The sequence below is a fragment of the Sturnira hondurensis genome, unplaced genomic scaffold, assembly GCF_014824575.4.
Source record: "Sturnira hondurensis isolate 20B ecotype Veracruz unplaced genomic scaffold, ASM1482457v3 Scaffold0015056, whole genome shotgun sequence".
Taxonomy (NCBI): domain Eukaryota; kingdom Metazoa; phylum Chordata; class Mammalia; order Chiroptera; family Phyllostomidae; genus Sturnira; species Sturnira hondurensis.
The window spans coordinates 3,934,126-3,955,112 of NW_028087687.1; the positions used below are offsets into that span (position 1 = coordinate 3,934,126).

At 42.6% G+C, this 20,987-nt stretch overlaps 1 protein-coding gene across 3 annotated transcripts in view; it reads right to left on the reverse strand.

Moving 5' to 3' along the window:
* PGCKA1 (PDCD10 and GCKIII kinases associated 1) overlaps positions 1 to 20,987 on the reverse strand; it is a 77,516-nt gene that overhangs the window by 18,744 nt on the left and 37,785 nt on the right. The window contains exon 1 of one of the 3 annotated variants that reach the window (XM_037064356.1): positions 16,377 to 17,052. The exons of the other annotated variants lie outside the window; for them this stretch is intronic. The gene's annotated coding sequence lies outside the window, so the exon portion shown is untranslated. Of the gene's footprint in view, positions 1 to 16,376; positions 17,053 to 20,987 lie in introns of those variants that run through there. 3 annotated transcript variants of the gene reach the window in all.

Here is a 20,987-nt window from a genome sequence, read left to right on the forward strand (position 1 = left end):
TTACTATCTCCCTAGTTGGGTGGCTCAGTTGGTTGGAGCATTATCCCACACACCAAAAGTCTGCAGGTTCAATTCCTGGTCAGGGCGCATACCCGAGTTGGGAGTTTGATCCCTGGCACCAGGGCACCAAGGGCACCTGGAGGAACATAGGACCAATGTGCCTCTCCCACATCAATATTTCTCTTTTTCAGAAAAGTAGTTCACTATCTATAAACACAAAATTTTTGAACAATGCTCTTATCCTACAAGCCATCCTTCTGTTAAGAAGTCTTATGCAGTTATGGGTTGCCTACCAAGCTTTCATGAACTTAGCTACGCATTCGAGGTCTTTCATAGTATGGCGCCAATGACCTTCCAAGATTCTCTCTGAAACTCCTTGAGACACTCCTATTTCTAGCCAATCCAGAGTTTTCACTGTTCTCTAAACATGTCTACATTTTTCTGTTTCAGCGCCTTTGTACATATTATTTCCTCCACCTGGCTTGTGTCTGTGCCTGTTGATATTTTGCAAAATTCTACTGATTCTTCAAAATTATTTCACACACCACTTCCTCCAGGAAGATTTTTAAATAATCCCAACTAAAGGTAATTACTCCATTCTTTTACTTCCTATAGGATCTTCAACCTCTTGGATGGCTCTGCTCACTTTGTACCTTGGATGACAGTAATTCATTTATATAACATTCCCTCCATTAGACTGTAATCTCTTAGAAGGGAAGGGTCATGGCTTCATCACTGTTTATCTACCTGTAGTAGTTCTTCACATGATGACTCGCATTTACGTGGTACATTGCAAGTCTTTTAAAAAGACATTAACAATTGTAAAATGCTAATACCAATGTACAATATAACAACAATGCACATAGTTTACTAAATCCAAGAGGCACTTGTATTCATTTACCTTTCACCATCTCCAAGACTGCAGTGTATCTTACAATTATTAGCACATCATGGTTAAATTGGCAGCACTGTTTTCTATTTTTTTTTTGGTGCATAAGATAAATGATACATATTATCATTGATGACACCTACTATTCAATGAAATATGGTATTTCAGTTCTGTAGTTTTATCTCAGAAATACATTATGCATAAGTTTTATTAAAACTATCATATATTAAATGAGTGTCTACCTCAGGTACAACTCTACAAAACAAGTATAAGACATGATCTATATACCCAAGAACCTTCTAAGATGAAAACTAACTAATATCCAGAGACAGAGTAAGAATTTTACAATCTCTAAGCCCTATCAAAATCAGTATCAAAATAAAGACAATAACCATAAGAAAGACACTTCAAAGAAATTCTATTTTTTCCTAGGGCAACTTTTTGAAATAATAAATTCTTTCAAAAGAAAACATTTTGGGGGCACTTGCTTTGCTGGTGCCTTAGGTACGAGACTAATTTGTTTGGCGAGTGAGCACTACCATTCCATTGGCTTGGACATACTGAGGACCCAGCAACTGGCAAAGCTAATCTCTGCTGAGCATCACAGGAGTTGGGGGAAAAGAGCCATCCCAGTGGGGTCTGGGTGCCAGGAAAACGTTTACAGAAAAATGTGACCATGAGAGATGGGTTGACATTAGGCAAAGGGGACAGTTTTAGTAAAACCAAAAGGGTGGTAAAAATACAACTTATACAGAAAGACGGCGGAGGGACCCATGTTGTAGATTTTGGGGATGGATACGGCATCTGCAACCAGGTTCCCGAGGCTCCTTGAAGATAGGCCCAGGAGACCAAACACGACGTGACTGGCAAAGAGAGCAGGTTATTGAGTGGCGAATGACAGTATGGCGGCATGTATCTGAAAACCTCGCCTGCTGGTAGTGTGCAGGGAAAATTAAAAGGGTTAGGTGCAGAGAGACTTGCTGAGGCTAGTGCTTTGACATCAGTGACAAGATGAAAAGAGCCTGGTGTGGGGGGGTATCAAAGGGAATCCAGAGGAAAAAAGCAAATTTGGAAATCTAGTTTGTCAAGGTTTCATTGATTTTCAAGTTAAACATTACTTTCCACTGTCTCTGGTTCCTCTTACACATTGGCTTAGATATTTCTTACATACAGAGTCCTGGAAAAATGTTGCTGTCTCACTACCAGTTTCCTTATGTGTAAAATGACAATGATAACAGTACCCTTTTCGGACAGTCATTAGGGTTCAGTGAAAGAACACAGTATCGAGCACAGTGGTTGGTGCAAACTACAATCTCAACAGGGTTAGCTTTGATTTTTTCATTCATTATCATTGTCGTCATTGTCATTATCATCGTCTCTTAGATCCTCCTCCTCCTCCTCATTATCTCTTAGTCAGATCTCTATCTTTCTTCCTGCCACTGCCCTGGAAGTCCCTTGCTTCCAATGACCACATCGCATTATCTTTGTTTCTCCAAAAAGTAATACAAGGTAGGATTTTTGTTAATATGTGCTGAATTTTAAGGGGGAAAAATGCCAGACATCCAAGAAGGCAGGAATCTCTGTGACAAAAGAAGGTATTGTTAAAATTATTCCTATTTTTGAGGCTGATAGACAGGACGAAAGGCAGTTCCCTAAACAGGGAAGCTGGAGGGAGAACCAGGTGCAGTATTCGCAAGATCCTGAACTCCGCATTTAGCCTGCTGGGTTGACATGATGGATGGTGGGATATAAGAGAAAGGAGGCAGACAAGATAAATGTGTCCTGCACCTTCCACTAAAAGAATAGGTGGGCACACACTTATAGCGAGAGCAAAAGATGAGATATTGTAAAACAGAAAGCCCACGAATGTGAAGTAACTGACCTAGTAATCAGCAATGTAGAGAACCAACAGCTAGCTCAATACAGACTGTAGGATCCTTAAGGCGCCATGAAGGGAGGAATGAAGAGGGGAGAGCTAAAATCAGGACAGTTTGGAAGGTCTTTAAGAAGCGATTAGTCCCTAAATCCCTTTCAGTAGTCCAGGCTTTGGGGGTGGTTTCCACTGTTCATCTCAACCGAGGGATGTAAGTATAGTGTTTGGAAAAGGTTTTTGGACCAGGAACAATGCAGGCAACACACAGAAAAGGGAAGGGGTTCTGAACCCAAAACCAGGGGATGAAGTGCATGTGTGAATATGAAATGCTGAGACCTGCTCCCCAAAAGAACCACAGGCTATTAAGAAAAATTAGAGAACAGCAATGAAAAAAGCTCTTGGAAATGAAAACAAGAGAGCAAAAACAAATACTTAAATAGAGAACCCAGAGAAAAAGGTGAGGGAATCTCACATAAAGTAACAAAAGAGACAAAGACATAGAAGATGAACTGGAAACCATCCCGGAGTTCCAGTGTCCGTATCACGGGAGTTCCGTAAAGAGAGAACAAACAAAAGGTGGGGAGAACTCTGCCAACAGAGCAATTTGAGAAAATTCCACACGACTGAAGGGCGGTTTTCAGATGAAAGCACTCGCCAAGTGACCGACACAATGGGGGAAACAGACTCAATGTCAAGAGACATCATTGTGATATTTCAGTAGTAAGTATACAGAACACTGAACAAATGAAAAAAAAAAGGGCCATTTGTTACCTACAGAGGAACACAAAGATCTTATAGGCTACCAGAAGAAAAAAAAAACACAACAAGAAAATGTCAGATCATACATAACAAAGAGCTGGGGATCAGAATTGTTTTGAACTTCTTACACACACACACACAAATCAGTCTAAACCTGGCCAAACTACCAATTCAGTGAGAGAGTAGGCTAAAGATATTTTCAGATATAAAACATTCACCACCCCTTCCTGGGAAGAGGCTATTTGAAGTGTAACAACCAAACGGGGGAAGAAACCAGGAGCAGAAGGCAGGGGATAAAGGAAATCGGGCACTAAACACAAGAGAGAGACCAAAGTGTTCCCCAAGATGCTGGTGACCAGAGATCTCAGAACGCCAGCAGTGTGCACTGGAAAAGGACGGCTTGTTCTGACTGGAGAAGGTACGAAGGTTCTGGGCAGTTTTCCTGTAAGACGTGAAATTGGCAGAACAACTGAAGTGTCCTAAAGAGAAGGACGTATGCAACAAGGAAAGAATTTGGGGTTGAAGAACTCACTCTGCGGTGAGTATGCAGAGCACTGAACAAATGTAAAAAAGAGCCACTTATTATCTTCAGAGAAAAATCTGTGCAAGAAAAGAAACATAATTCTCTACCTGTCTTACCTGCGAAGAGCATTTACATAGTTATAATAAATACAGACATTCTTCTAACTAGAGCAGGAGGTGGGGTGTTCAGTTGGAGTGGGGACATTGCTTGTATGTGGTGGGGCAGGGGATAGAGATGTTGAATCATCACCTGTCGTAGAAGATGATGTCTAAAACTGAAAAAAAAATCAAGAAGTAGTAAGAAGCATTCATTTAGAGAAGTAATATTTAGAGGCAAATAACCAATCAGCTACAGAGTCATTTCCTTTGAGGAAAGAAAAATGTGCTCACAGGTGATCAGTCTGAGCATCACCTGAAGGTTTGGGAGTCACTCTAGTCATGTGGGCACAGTCCTAGGTGAAGGTGAACCCAATGACAATAATGCTTTAGAAAACGTCAACTGCCATCCATTTATTATCCAGTCCACGTTAACTACTCACCTTCTTGTACTGTGGGCCAGGCCACGTGCTCATAAATGCTTATGACAGGATGAGTAAGATGTATTAAGTTTACAACCAAGCGAGGTAGGCAAAACATAAATAAATCATTACGATCCAGTGATATAATTGAGTTGGCAGGCAAAGTATTATGAAAATGTGGGTACCAGCAACCTTTCAGAGTATTCTGGCGCTGCGTGGTCCAGTATGTTAACTACTAGCCAACTAGCCACGTGTGGCTATTTAAATTTACATTATTTAAAATTAAATACCTTAAAAGTTCAGTTCCTTTGTTACACTAGCCAGCTCCATTTCAAATGCCCCAAGGCCCCGTGTGGTTGGTGGCTGCCGTATTGGACAGTGTGGACCCAGGGCATTTCCCGCACTGCAGGAAGTTCTATTGGGTGCTGCTGATCTACAGTTTCTTTAAAAACATTTTTTAAATTTCATTTTTCAATGACAGTTTACATCCAATATTATTTTGTATTAGTTTCAGGTGTATAACCATCATACACTTTACAAAATGTTTCCCCGATATTTCCAGTACCCACCTGGCACCATACTCAGTCATTACACTATTACTGACTGTATTTCCTACGCTGTACTTCACATCCCCATAATATTTTGTAACTACTAGTCTGGACGTCTCAATCCCTTTACCTTTTTCACCCCAGCCCCCCATAGTGGTTCTCAAATGGTGATTTTTTTTACAGCATATTCAAGTACATTAAAGCCCTGAGGGGATCACATTCCTTGGGTCTATTAGTAAATAGAGCCTTACAGAGCTTGATATTTAACCAGCTAAGTTATCTGTACAAGGAATGGGATTTTTTTACTCTGCTAGAAATTTAGTTTTCGAGTAGAGCCACCCTTGGAGCTAGGAAGGGGATTTCTTACATCTCCTGATGCTGATTGGCCACCCAGGGATGTTGGGGGCACGTGCTGCTGGTGACCAGAAGTCTGTGAGTCTTTGGGAAAGCAGGTCTGCATAGTGGGAGAGTCCTGGAGAACTCAGAAATGCCTGAGTTTGAAATGTTAACTTCACTACTTACTGGCTGTGTGGCCTGGAGCAAATCTCTCAGCCTGTCTGGGTCTTTGTTTTTTGAGATGTGCAGTGTATTGATAATGGAGGAATCAGGATACACAGGTGGTGGAAGCACCAAATGGCAGCTGCCATTATTCTCATTGTTCTTAATGTCCAACGTACAAGAAATGGCTGGTGAAGAGCACACCCCCCCCCCATGCTGCCCCCAATGGTGAGAGCTAGCTCTCCTCATTTCTCATTTCTTCTCATCATGTCTGTTTTCTTAAAGGAACTATCACTGACCAGGGATGTAAGGACCTATCACAGGAAAGGGAATTTCTGTCCAAAGAACGGAAGGAAAAGAAGGGGGAAGGGCACTGGCATTTACCGCAGCAGCTGGGACAGGCCAGACCCACCAGCAGGGACGGCAAGAGGTTCTAGAAAGAGAGTCTAAGGAGAGTCGAAGGACGCTGGGAAGGTGGCTGGAGGGGAAGGTTTGGGGATGGTAAAAAAGAAAGCAGGGTGGGACAGAAACCCAGACGGATGGGCCAGGTTAGGCGGGAAGGGGCTGTAAATGCCAAGAGCCTGAGCATTGAGATTCCTAGTTCATAATAATAACTGGTGGCAACGTGTCGGGCTCCCTGGTGGGCAGGAGTAGAAGCCAACGGGAGCTGTAGCCCGCCCATGACTTCTTCTCAAACAGGTTTTTACTTGGAGTTTTTACCATCCAGTGGACAGTCCATCTCGGTTCCCTTCGTTAACCTCCATGAGAAGAAAAACAAAGTTTCTTTCCAAGTGGAGTTAAGTTCTAAACATGATAAGCCTGAGTTGGCACCAACAGTGGCTGCAAGAATTAACTTTCCCTTGTAATTTGTGAATGCACTGAGGCTTGTTTTCGGGTTTTCTTTTATGGGTTTCCCCCACCCCCACCAAGGGCAGGGCCTGTCTCTGAATAGAGAGAAAAGCCCGCCAGCTGGGATCCTTTCTCTGAACAAGCTTTGCAAGCTCCGCAACATCTTCCTTGGAGACGGTTCAGCTGGGGGCCTTCCCTGTGCTCCAGGAGGAATTCCTGCCTCGAAGACAGGGCCCCTTTGTTGTCCGAGGTTATGAGAAGTTAACCACCGCTTCGCACAAGGAAATATCTTTTCCTTGGGTGAAGAAATGATCAAAGAGGAATGTCACTTAAACCAAGGAAAACAAAACTGTAATTTATATCTAGAATCTCCACAGAGAAGAAAAGATCCTCGTTACTTCAGTAAAGCACAGCTATCTGTAGTATAGAGTATAAAATTCACTCACTATTGATGGATTTTAAAGTTTGGTCCTTAGCAAGTGTCCAATTCTGAGTCTTTTTTTAAAGTATAAAATTCCTTTGTGTGCCTGCTCACAAACGTCTCCAAACTTTTCCAAATGGCTTAAAGCAAATAATTTCTTTCTTTTTTTAAATTTTCTTATTTAATTCTTGTTCAAGTACAGCTTTCTGTCTTATATTCCCAACCCTGCCCGCCCCCCTGCCCCGTGCTCCCCGCCTCCCTCCCATTTCCACCCCCACCCTTAGTTGTTGTCCATGTGTCCTTTATACTTGTTCATGTGAGTCCATCCCCTTTTATTCATTAAAGACAATATGCTGTGGGTATTTGCATGTGTACATATATATATATATATATAATATCCATATACAAAAACACATGCACACACATCACACAAACATATAAGCACACAAAGTTTGGGGAAAAGGGGGGAAAGGTCAGCCATCTCCACAGCAACCCAACGCTGTGTTAGGTCTTACATCTTTTTCCAGGACTTGTTTTAGTTCGTGTACATCTACCTGCCAGTTTCACACGATAAACAATTTTACACCCTGCTTTCCTCTACTTAATATTCTGTCTCTAGCCTCTCCCATGACAATACAAAGGGTCCATAATGACTGATTTGAATGACTGCAAATTATTCCAAGAGGGACCCCCTGCCAATGAACTGACTGCTTCTTTATATAGCTTAACATTTTTGGAACTTTCCTTTTTGGTTAAAGTCACCTCCTTGCACCCTCCAAGTTCAAAGTCTAGGTGGCCGACTACAAACATTACATAATTCTAATGTGCAATCAATCAACATTGGTGATGTTGATTTTCCTTGCCTTTCCATTCTTTCATTTTCTTCTGCCATGAAGTATAGATGGCCTGTGGGACCCAGAGGCCAGCCAGGGGCCTGTGCCTTCATCACAAATGAGGAAACACTGGGTCCAGGAGGCACCTCGCTATTCCCATTCAGGCCTCCAGATAAAAAATTAGGAAAACCTGTCCCAGGCAGAAGTCCTCCTGTCCCAATTAAAGACCCTGCAGAAGGGACCACAGGGAATCACACTTTCACTCTTAACACCTAGTGAGTAAGTCTGTCTTTCCCTGCAGCTCAAGCTCTTCCCAGGCGGAGGCAGCAAGCTGTCTGTCCTGGCAGCAGGGCCGGGGAACAGGGGCTGATGACCACCCTGTAACCGAAGGTGCACCAGTGCCCGTTGGATGTCATCTGTATCATTTATGAAGTCCTTACAGTGTCACGATTTTCTCACATAGGCAGCATAAGAGATTCATCTCAGATGCACACACTAACTTCATGGACCAAGGGCAGGGGACGGGGAACAGGAGAGGACAGAGAGAGGCTGAACGCAGGGCCAAATCATGGCCGCTCTTGTGCCATTGGCCCATTTGTGGCAGCCACAGCCTGCCCCTCACTGGGAGCAGGCAGTGTAGTTATTTACACGGCACAGCTTTTCAAAACCCAAACCTGGGACTCTGGATCTGATGCACGAGTGTGAGTGCGAGAGTGCGTGTGTGTTCACAGGGACAGTACCTGGCACCTGAACATCCAGTGTGCGGTTGATGCTTTACGCTCACTACTTCGCTTGCTGCCCATCTACCCAGCTCTGCGAGTAAAGGGCGGAACAACGATTCAGGCTTGAGCTTTTTCATTTACATCATGGCGTGTTCAAAATGGCAGGATTTATGCCACTCCTTGTTGGGCGGGCAGGGAATACGGGATACAGGCGGTCTTTAACAGGCCTTCCCATCCACAAAGGGCCTCGAATGCAGACTCTTGACAAATACATGCCCAGAGCTATTCTGACAGGATTGACTGAAGTCAGTACTCATCACACAGCATTGAACTTCAGCCCCATTTTCCCATAATGAATCACCTGCAGTTTCCCATGAACTAACACTTTATCTTCAAAAGAGGAACATTTTGTTACCTTTGTGCATGGGGACAATATTGCAATTTGCACACAGAAGCATTAAAAATATTCTTCCGTTTTTACAATCCTGTTTTGTCATTATTTCAGTACGGTAATATACCAAGAGCCTCAAAAACAACAACAGAAATATAATCCAAGCCTCTTTCAACCTCTGAGAGACCTTTATCAGAGACTGTGGTCACTCCAGACAAACCAGGTTGCGTGTTCGCCGGAAGTGTCACGCAAAAGGAAGCATTAGGGACAGATTTCCGTACAGTTAAAGGGGAGTTCCTGAGTTGGGGTCTACTCTCCCACACCTTTTGTAGAGATTCCATTATTTGTGATTCCTTAAGCATTTACATCTCAAGATCCGTAAGAGCCGCTCTCTTAATGGATTTGTACTGGCATGTAAGTAATCCATCACCCATACCTATAGGATGATGCCCCCGGTCGTCCAACTCCTGGACCCGTCCTTTGTCATGCAGGCAGGCAAGGTCCCTGCTATCATCAGCCCATCACTCTCCATCCAAAGCTGGCCAATCACACCCAAGTGGCTGAGACCACAGGTTAAATTAACAGGGGGGACTTGAACACATGAATTACGTCGTCCCTGGCTAAACTTTTCCCATTCTACAGTGAGATTTGTAATGTGCTTTGACACTGTGGTTAATCTATCAGTTTTAGCAGACAGAGACAGAACAAATAAATGGCTATTAAACTGCCGTGAGTGAAGACACAACATTTGTGGGGTGGGAAGTCCTTAAAAAATATTATTCTAACCCACGCGTATTTGAGATTGGGAACTGAAGTCCTGGGAAGGTAAGGGACTACCAGGATTATTTTTGCTAAATCAGGCTGCTGTTCTTGTAGAGATCAAGAGTCTGGGTTAGGCCACCTTCTTTCATAAAATTTTATGGGAACACGGCTTTGCCCATTCATTTATGTGTTGTCTATGACTGCTTTCCTGCTCTACAGCAGAGCTGCGTAGTTGCGGCAGACACAGCATGACCGGCAACGCCTAAAGTACTTACTATCTAGCCCTCTGCAGAAAGTGCTGACTACAGCTCTAGAGGATAAACCAAGAGTGTGAGCAGATACTAAGACAGGGCAGGGACCATGTGAGTGGATTCGGGAGTGGACATCCGAGGCCTGCCAGTGTGCCCCCGAGTGTGCTTGGAAGCACTCTCTCCAGCTCCAAGTTTGCAGATGACCGCAGCCCTGGCCAACACCTTGACTACAACCTCACAGAGACAGCGAGCCCCAGGAGCCCCAGGAAGCTGTGCCTGGGTTCCTGACCCAGAGAAACAGTAAGATAAGAAATATTTGTCCTTTTAAACTGCTAAATTTAGCGTCATTTTCTATGCAGCCGTAGATAACTAAAACAATGGTGTCTCTTCAGCTGGACTCACTCTTTCAAGCTGAGTGAAATCCTGCCTCCCAGGTGATAGCCCCATTGTGGTCTGCTCTGTGGAGCCTTCAGGACCCCTGGTCCCCAGCTCCAAATGGTGCCAACCATTTGAATGATCCCAACCATCAAAACACTGCACCACCTGCTCACTCTGAGTCGATCCTGCGGCATGGAGTCAGGCATATAAATGTCTGGCTCCCTGGCTGATGCTTACTCAGCTTTGTAACCACGGAATCTCATTTAGTGCCTATTATTCGTAATGGAACACTAACAGTAAATGTTTACTGACTGCTTATATATGTTAAGCATTTTATGTGCATTAACTCATTTAACCCTCGGAACAACCTTACGAGGTATGTAGTGCTGCTAAGTCTATTTAAAGGGGAGAGGAAACAGAAGTTGGGGAACCTGTCTTATATCCTGTAGCCAGCAAATGGTGGGGCCAAGATCTGAGCTCTGACTGACCCTGGGGCTGCCACACTCGACTGCGTGGGACCCAGAGTCCCAGGATATGTGTGGCTTCTGTCTTGGCACTTCCACCTTTAACGGCAGCCTTGGCAAAGTCACTCACACAAAGGGAACCCATTTCCTTGCCCATCAAGGGGCAGCAATGATGCCGCTTTCCTAGCTCTCATTTTATCAATTTTAGCTGAATGGAGAAAAGGACTTTCACCCATTTCTGGCTGCTGTGTGTTGGAACATAAATTCCATAAAGAAGCTAGGTAGTGTTTAACCAGTGTAGGTGCTCAGTAAATACACGTTAACTGACTGAGCCTAAAAATCGGAACTTGTCCTATTGACTCAAGATAGGAGAATCTGATTAAAGAACAGACTGAAGGGTGAGGGGACTGGGAAGTCCAAATTGGAAGTTACGAAATAGTCATGGTGATGTAAAGCACAGTATAGGGAACACAGTCAATAATATTGTAATAACTGTGTATGGTGCCAGGTGGGTACTGGAGATATCGTCACACAAAGTATATGATTGTCTCACCACTATGCCATATACCTTAAACTACTGGAAAACAATATTGCATGTGAACTGTAACTGAAAAATAAAATTAAAGAAAGAAAGTAGAGTTCCAAGAGTGACTTCAGGGTTGGGAAGACACCTGGGTCTGGCCAAGGGCCCAGCTGCGGCCAAGCTGAACTCCTAGGACCTCCCCTGATGTGGGTTTTGTACGTTCAATGCTGGTATGCAGCCTCTAGGAAGAGTATTATCTATTTATTCTGATCAGACTGCAGCCAATGGCCTTGGATTTAAATTGTATGTTTCCTGGAGCAGCGATTTTCAAAAGTTAAAAAAAAAGTTGCTACTTCTGTATGGACTACCTGTCTCATCTTGCCTCTTTAATGTCACTGGGAGAAAAAAAAAAGAAAAAACAACATTGCTCCTCTCTAAGCACAGAAAAATCCCAAGAGACCAAATACTTCATCAGGGTTTCCTCTCAGCATCATTTTTGATAAATGAGGTAAAATAGCCCTCTCAAGAAAATGGAGGATCTGACATGTGCCTAATAATGTCAAAACCAGGACAAAAATTCTGCCTAGTCATCACCAGGAAAATGTACTTTGTGAGTGGTTCCCACCATTACTTGGCAATCTGCCTACTTTTCTCAGGGAGCCAGAAACTCTACAGATATGATTTGTGTCCATTAAGTCCAGACCTGGGTCTAAAATAACTTGCCCAGTTATTATTGCCAATTCTTCCACTCAAGCGCCCCTAATCCCACATGAGCACCTTCCCAGAAAACACTGAAAGGGTCCCTCGCTGCTTCCCTCCCTTCTGTCATTCAGTCCTTCCTTCCTTCATTCATTCACTATTTTTTCCATTAAAAAACATTAGATGTCCATCTAAGTAAGATGAAAAGGGAAGGCAGTTCTCAAAATTTTGTGTATGAAAATTTGCTCAGAGAAAGTAAAAAATTTGGTCACAGAAAATTTGCTCATTTATAAGCTAAACTCAGCAGAACAGCCTCACCTTCTGCAGCGTGGAATGTAATGCAGAAACACAGTGCTATGCAATAGAAATAGTCTGAAATCAATGAAGAAGTGACTAAGCATGTAAAAATGCACGTGACGGGTCCACGGATCTGTCAGTGTTTCTAGAGAGCGGTACAGGGTAGAAGTAAAACAAAACCAGAAAATGATAAGATCTTAACCTACTTCTAATTCACTCAACTAAATAAATATGAGACTGGTTAAATTCTTAAATTTTCAATCACTGATGTTTTCTTAGCTTAACACACTAACACATAAATTGTATTAACTTAATGTTCTTTGGAGGGGAAAAACCCTACTGCTTAAGCCAGAGATAGCTGGGGATGAAGCCTATAATCTTCACTAGCAACGAAAGGGTACATGTACATATGGCAACAAAATGCATGACATTTCAGGAGAAACGTATCTGTAACCCACTTTTGGGTAGTTTAAAGGCTTCTTGACTTTTTTGCTGGTGGACTAATGCAGAAAATTCAATGTCATTAGAAGTTAGCATGTTCTTTTGATTTTTTTGAAGTGAGATAAAGATCTATGTTCCTATTTCAATTATACCCCCAAATGGGGCAATGTTTTGGGGAAGACATGGATTTGACTGTGGTTCCATCAGATGAAAAGTTTACAGACAAGTCATACCTCAGAGGCGGCGGTGCGCAAGCTAATGTTTAACAGCTGGCTCTACAGAAACCAAATGTTTATTATTATAATCAGGGATGTGTAATACACAGTGTATAAATAAAAATAAACAATCCTTTGTTTTTATTGTAAATTCCATTTAGACAAATTGATTTTCACACGATGCTTTGCCAGACTCTTCTATCCAGCCGGTTGCAACTGTAGATCCATAGTTAATCTATAGTTGCAACCGACAAAACTAGTTCCAACATGAATATCAGTTGATATTTCATTTACATTAAGTATTAGATGAAAGTGAAATGTGAGCACAAATGCTTGGATTTCACTTGTTTGCTACTGACATGGGCATACTCTTTGCTGAAGCAGATAATAGTTTTTGAATACAGGGAGAAAAATTTCCTGAGGAATTTTTTTGTGTGTTATTCTCATGTAATGGCTAAGGACAGCAAATGTTTATTTTTAACCCTCATTAATGATTTCTTCATCACTTTCTTAAGTGTAGTTAAGCAACAAAACATTAAATTGAACCCGATTTATAGCATCTGCCAATTTCCACGGTGTAAATGCTCCTGTCAGGGCTGATTTCAGGCTTGCAGTCTCAAGTCACTGAACACAAAGTTGAAAAGAGACATTTCTACAGTGGATAGTATTTCTACCATACAAATAGATATAAATAGAAAAAAAAACAAGAGAAGACTACAGTAATTAGGAAATTATGAGTTTTGAGTATTTATTAACTTTGTTTTTAATATAATTTGTTTGCCTATACTTTAATAGAATTTGGCTTTTTGATATCGCCTCACAAAATTTCTGAAATTACAAAATTCTCTAGCCAGCCCCGACTGGCTCTATCAGAAGATTTCGGGGCTCTGAACCTGAAGGGCAAGTGCATTTCCCAGACAGTTTTTCCTCGGCCTCATGCCACTGACCTCCAACCAAGTGACCCTACAGCCCAACTTCCCCCGTGATGAGTGAATCAGTCTCCAGGGGTGGGGTGTCTGCCCTCAAGTTCCCAGTGGAGCATTAACACTTAGTGAGAGAGAAAAAAGACTTCAGCATGGTCGTGTGACTTGGGGGTAGTCCTCAGTTTCCTCGCCTGTAGAATGGGGATGACACTTTTTCTAGTACTGTCGTAAAGATTAGAGATAATGCAGCAAAACTCCTGGAATAATGAGATAATGCCTCAAATACAGCAGATGTGGAATAACTATTTATCATTAAGATGACAGTAGAATTACTGTGAAAGATTCCTTTTTTGTATACATATGGGTCAGTCAGGTGAGCGGCCTCCTCTCCAACAGAGAAGCAGTATCAACTGTGACTGGCTGGGGAGCACGTTTGAGAGCAAGTCCAGTGACAGTCAGATTTCTTGAGTCGATGGAAGATTGCTATCTGGCTTCCAAGGATCACTATTGTTATCTCTTCTCAGGAAAGGAAAAAAGAAGAGAAGAGAGAAGAGAAGAGAAGAGGGAAGAGAAGAGAAGAGAAAGAAAAAGAAAGAAGGAAGGAAAGAAGGAAGGAAGAAAAGAAAGAGAATATGTAACCGAAGTGTTAGACCACTGACCCAAGAGGTAACCTCCAAAAGTAAATATTTTTATGTCGGAATCATGGACTAGAATGTAGGGAGATTCCTTTGACACCCGTGAAATGGGCACAGACATCAGTTTGGGGAGCATCTTGTTTGGATGAAAGACAAAATCTTTCAGAGTTTTGGACACTTTCAAAACTATGTTGCCCTAGAATACTTATTACTTCTGGGCTTCCATGCCTCTTTAAGATCCTTTGTATAACATCTCTTTTAACTTTTTTAAAAGCACACATTTAAAAAAAGGGTAATGTTAAACAGTACAAATACAAAAAGGCTTCCATTTTTTTAAGTATGTGGAGTAGTATTACTACTCCATCCCCACCTCACAGGCTTAGTGGTATTGAATGGACTAAAGAATCCAGCCCATGGAATGTGTCCAGCACGCCGCCGCCGGGAGTGCACACCTAATGGCAGCTGTCGTGTGCAGCACACAGCACTCTCCCCTCCTTTCGAGTCAGCTCAAGGTCAACCGGGGGAGGGGTGCACAGACCACATCAAGCAGAGGCCAGATTCCTCCTGTCTACTCCGTGGCCAGGTAAACAGGCTGCATCGACCCATTTCCCCCCTTGGAGAAGATGGTATTTTCTTCCAAAAATGAAAAGAACATCAGCCTGCTTGTGGTAGTTTTTAACCAGATCAAATCTCAAAGAAGTCTGAGATTCTAAGACCTCACTTGTCCTTTTTCATTATATACGTTTGTAAATGCTATTCTTTATGCTGGATTTCAGGAACACCAAGAGTTAATTGTCAAGCCATGGGCGATTTTGGCAAATACTAAACATTTCAAACACAGAATGTATGAAAGAGCCACCGGGAGTCAGCCTAGCCTTATGTCATAAGATCTTTAAAGCATCAGTAACACACAAACATATATGGCTAGGGAGAAAACATAGGGGAGAAACACATACAAGTCTTAAAGCTAGAAATATTAAAAGAAAAGAGTTATTGGCACTATTCAAGTACCTACACCATCATAAATATACTTATGTAGCACATTATGGAAAACAGTTTGATATGTTTCTGGGGAAATCATAGAATTTAGCCTAGAAACATAAGAAAATATATGGGGCTGTAGGTAACACTTAAATTTAGCCTCATTTAAATCTGAGATTTGAGTTCCGGTTGCCATACATGTTTCATAAAAACTTAAGCTAGATTTCTGGGCAGGAATACTCTAAATTGAAAATAATGCACAAAATACGATAAAGCAAATATGACTAGTTGTCATAATTAAAATCTCAAACCTCCCTGGCTGGTGTAGCTCAGTGGATTGAGTGCAGGCTGCGAACCAAGGGGTGACCAGTTCTATTCCCAGTCAGGGCACACGCCTGGGTTGCAGCCACGTCCCTGGTACAGGGCTCACGCGAGGCAACCACACATTGATGATCCTCTCCCTCTCACTCTCCTTCTCTTCACCTCTCTCTAAAAATGAATAAATAAAATCTTTAAAAAAATCTCAAACCATGAACGGTGAACCAGGTTAAGTAAAGTTTTAAAAGTGACAATAAAAATATTTTTAAAAAAGTAATAATAAAGTGTGTGTGTGTGTGTGTGTGTGTACACATGTCTTCATGCAAACTTAAGCAGGAACAAAGAAGTTTTTCTCTCCTGGTAGAGTTTACATAATGTACACTAGGGCTAGACCTGTCCATGAGAACAGTTCCTTAAACTATAGCGTTTTCGAATTTGAATACACATTGCTGTACGTTCTGTGTGAATCTGGAAGGAATGCAAAGTAAACGTACAGTATCCTCGTCTTTCTAATTCAATCACGAGGCCTTCCTTTCCTGGACTCTAGTGAGTGGATTTCCTGCCTAGAAAAACACTGGCGAATCAATATAGACTCGTTTCTCTCTCTGCGCAATTGCAGGAGGAACTAAGATTTTTGTTTGTATTTTTTCTGAAGCATTTTCTTACCTCATCAGGCTTGTGACGTCGTCAGACCTACAATGAAGCTGTTCTGTTGGTTCTTCTTTCTTTTCCCCAAAGAGTTGCCCTAAAAGCTTACACCCCAAGACTAAAATCCTAGCAGGTTCTCAGAACTCTACACAGTTGTGCAATGGTTAAAAACCAAACAGAAAGCCCAGCCCTGGGCCCTCCTGGCTGGGGTGTGGCTGCAGGTTGGTTGTGTGACTGAGGGCTATTGCTTAACATAACCAAACACTCAGCACTAACTGCTGACCAGGCCCAGTGATTACACATTAAATAGAAGGAGCTATACACCTTTCCTGGCTGAAGATGTGCATGGAAGCCTGAAATCCCTTTAGTCAGAGCTCCTCAGGGTTCAATATCACAGTGCTTTTCGGCCATTAGTATTCAAGCACTACCTGGAGTAAAAACAAACCCACCGCCTACTTCCTAAAGTTGATGCTTGACATAATTGATATGGGCGGAAATGGAAACATTCAATTTTTAAAATTCTGAAATGAAGCCAAATGTCACTATTTGTATTGGTATATTATGGTTCATACTTTATACATATTCCCCGATGAAGCTTAATACGTATTAGGAGCAAGGCTGTGAATTGACATTAAAAATATCTCTAGCTCTACACAATGTATACCATTGCCATCACTCATTGCAAATGGCCAGGAATCATTCCAGGTGACCTAGGCAGCTTTTGAACGTCATTGGTCCACTGAGGCATTTTAGAAATCCAAAGCAAACACAAAACCCTCAGGCCCAAATATTTGGTTAAAAATTGCTATAAATATTAATAACTAAAAAGTATTTATTGTACATCTATACGTACCTATATGTACCTAGCGCTGTGCTAGCCATTATGGAAAAAGTTAAAAGGTATATGACTCACCCTCTCCAAGAATTTTAATAATTTAATCAAAAAGCTAAATGCAACACGTAAAGCAATTTGATGACAACCGAACATAAACACCACGGTACTGGATGCCAGTGTGACGGCCATGTCAGTCTTCAGCTCGGCTCTGCTGCACCCACCCTCCGGGCTAGAATGCACAGGTCTCCTTTGCGGCGATGTCCACAATTCACGCCATCGGAAATGGTATGACACAAATACTTGGTGTGGGAAACTCCAGGGGCAGTCAGAAATTTATACTGGCGATCAAGTAGTATCTAGTTGGGAAGATCGTAAATAGAAGTGGCTACTAAATGCAACTGCAGCTTCATTCATGAATGTGTAAATTAGTGAATGGCATACATGGCTTTTCATTGGTGCACTCAGTGGCTCACTAATCAGGAAAATAAATGTTAGAAATAGACACCACGTGTGGGATTTGAGGTATGCAGGTGGCGGCCTCCCTGGCCCTGCAGGAACAGAAGATAAGATCCACACTCTGGGGCGTGTTACATGAACCTGGATTCCTGTTTCTGTGGCCTACAGGATTTCTGGTGCTTGATGCTGTCTATAAAAATAACAGACACCTATGTGTGGAAGGTCTGACTTAAGCATCTCTTCTGTAGTGTGGTGGGAGGGAGCTAGAGTAATAGAGGATTGGAATTCCAAGTTACAAAACATATTGATGTACTACTTTGTGCTTGTTTGCTAATAGATGTGAATTAAAAACACATCTGCGGAATACTTGGTCTGAGACTTGCTTTCCTCATGTCCTGGCAGGGATGACATTCGTTGAAAAGGGCTAATTCTCACCTGGTTCAAGCTTTCCTGTGGCTACTGATATCTACCCTTGACCCATTTTGGTCTGATATTCTTACATGCTGGGAAGACCTATTTTAAAGTCAAAGGCAGTCAGCCCTTACTAACTGGTTGTGAGCCTGACCATAAATTCTCTAGGTTCCACTTTAGTCCCATGAAATGAGGATAACAACACTTACTCCTGGGGTCACTATAAAAACTAAAGACAATTACGTACCTAGCCCAGTTAGCTGCTCACGCACGGTTGGTTTCCCTCTGCTGCATTACTGTCCTGTGGCTGTGCTTTTCCTGTCCCAGAGGAAACACACGGATGCTTGCAGAATTGAAGAGTGTGGCCTCTTTCTCTCTATTTTCTATTTTAGTTTCTTGGAACTGTACAAATTTAGGCATTGTAAAGTTGGTGCCTATGCGACTGTCATAAATCTGGATGCCGTGAATCATCAGAGGCCGGAATCCTTTCCCCTCCCTTCCCTTTTCTAGCACCCAGAGTTCTTCTTCCCTGTCTTCTGGAAGCTTTTGGGCTCATCCACACTTCTAGGGCTCTCCATGGGCAGTGACTGCTCTGCTCTCTCAGTATCACCTGAGTCACTGCCTTAGATATACTTAGGAAGAGGGTATCTCTTTAACCTTCATTTTATTTAAAACAACAACAACAACAACAACCCTTTCTTCACTAAGCAGTAAAAAATGATAAACTCCTGCAGAATGCTTAGGAAGTGTGGTAGCCAGCATCCCAGATGGTCCTCAGTGGTCCTTGCCTCCTGTGATCACATCCTTGCGTAGCTAGTGTTCTTCGTACCCTGGCTCAGAGCTGGTCTGTGCGATGGATAGAATATGACACAGGTCATGAAGTGTGATGGTCAAGGCTAAGTAAGGAAAGGCACTACTACAGCTTCTGCAACGGCCTCTTCAGTTGTTCACTCTGGGGGGAGCCAGGGGCCATGCTGTGTGGACACGCTGGAGTGGAGAGGTCCATGGGGATGAACCAACCTGAGCCACTTTGGAAGTGTGCCTGCCAGTCCCAGCCAAGCCCCAGCGACTAAAGCCACGGCTGACATCGCACGGCATCCTTGTGAGACATCTCAAGCCAGAAAGGCCCCAGTAGGCCACGCTCAAATTCCTGACTCACAGGAACTGCCGGATGATAAATGTTTACTGTGGTTTTAAGCCACCTGAGTTTTAGGGCAAGTTGTTATGCAGCAACAGATAACTAATATGTTAAGAATGCATTTCCTGTTCTCAACTGGCTTCCTGGTGGAGATCATCTAATGCAGGCAAAATCTTTTAAAGAGGGAACCCACTTTATACTCGGCTTGTTCACTCTGTCACTTTCTCTTTCTGAAATGTACATGCTGATGGGGTTGTGACGGGAATACTACCTGACTGTGCCTCCTGGAATTCAGGTGGAAGCCCCGGCCCCCACGGAGATGGTAGGTGGGGTGGGGCGCATGGGAGGTAATGGGGTCAGATGAGGTCATGGTTGGGGCGAGTGCTCCTGTAAGAGGCTGAGATTCCGCGTGCTCTCGGCTCTCTCCGTGTGCCTGCACCAAGGCAGCGCCCTGAGAGCACAAATCCAGGAAGACAGCCCTCACTGTGAACCTAAGTTGGAAGACTGGCCTTAGACTCTCAGTCTCCAGACTGCGAGAAATAAATGTTTGTTCTTTAAGCTACCCAGTCTATGGAGATTTGGTATGGCGGCCAGAACTAAGCCAGGAATGTTTCCTATATAATACACAAGAGAAAAACACATACAGCACACAACCCTCCCTGTAGTCTTTGCTATGTACTGAGTGTTTGTTCCCCTCAAATTCATATATTCAAACCGAAACCCCAATATTATGGTATTAGGAAGTGAGGCCTTTGGGAGGTGATTGGGTCATAAAGGATAGAGCCCTCATGGATGGCATCGGTGTCCTTATAAAAGAGTTCCCAGAGGGCTCCCTGTGCCTCCCACCAACTGAGACCACAGGGGAAAGATCGATGTCTATGAACCAGGAAGCGGGCCCCCACCGGAGACTGACTCTCCCTGTGTCCTTGTCTGAGACTCCCCAGCCTCCAGAACTGTGAGAAGTAAACGCGTGCTGTTGGTAAGCCACCCAGGGTTGGGTATGCGGTTAGAGGGTCCTGAATGGACTAACACAGCCATGGAAGAAGACTGAGTGGCAAACTCCAATAACTGCAAAGAATGGACTCATGTCCTGTTAGGCACACAGGGCTAAAGGTGTCTCAGTGAAGTCACTGTTAGTGACTATTTTATTTCACAAATAATCTATGGTCACTGCAGAAGATTTAGAACATGCAGATGAAGCAAAAATGTAATGAATGCCATTTGTGATTATGTACTTCTAGCCTTTTTTCCTACTTAAAATTGTATCATGAATATTTTCTATGTTGTCATGAGTAAGTACTATAGAATTCACTATTGTGCCATGGACCAAGCAGATAAGCAGTAAATATTTGTTGATTAAGCCTAGAATGATTAGTAAACTGATGCTAAGAAGTGAGACTTATGCAAAATTCATGCTCACGGGTGCATTAGGTTATTTATTTTGATGAACAATTTTAAAAATCTCCTTTTGGAATCCTTTAACTCCTCACTAATTAGAATGAATAATTACATGTTCTTGGACCTCTATGTACTAATATGTTGATAAGTCTACTTTTATTTAAATGTGTATTGGTGAAATATCAGATAAAGACAGTGGAATGAATATAACTCACCAATTTTGGCCTGTACCTGAATCTTATTAAAACTAAATTAATTATATAAGCATACATATATACATACACACATGCATATACATACATCTATATCTTCTCTTTTTTTAAATCCTCACCAGAGCGTATATTTATTGCTCTCAGAGAGAGAAAGAGAAACGTCGATGAGAGAAACACTG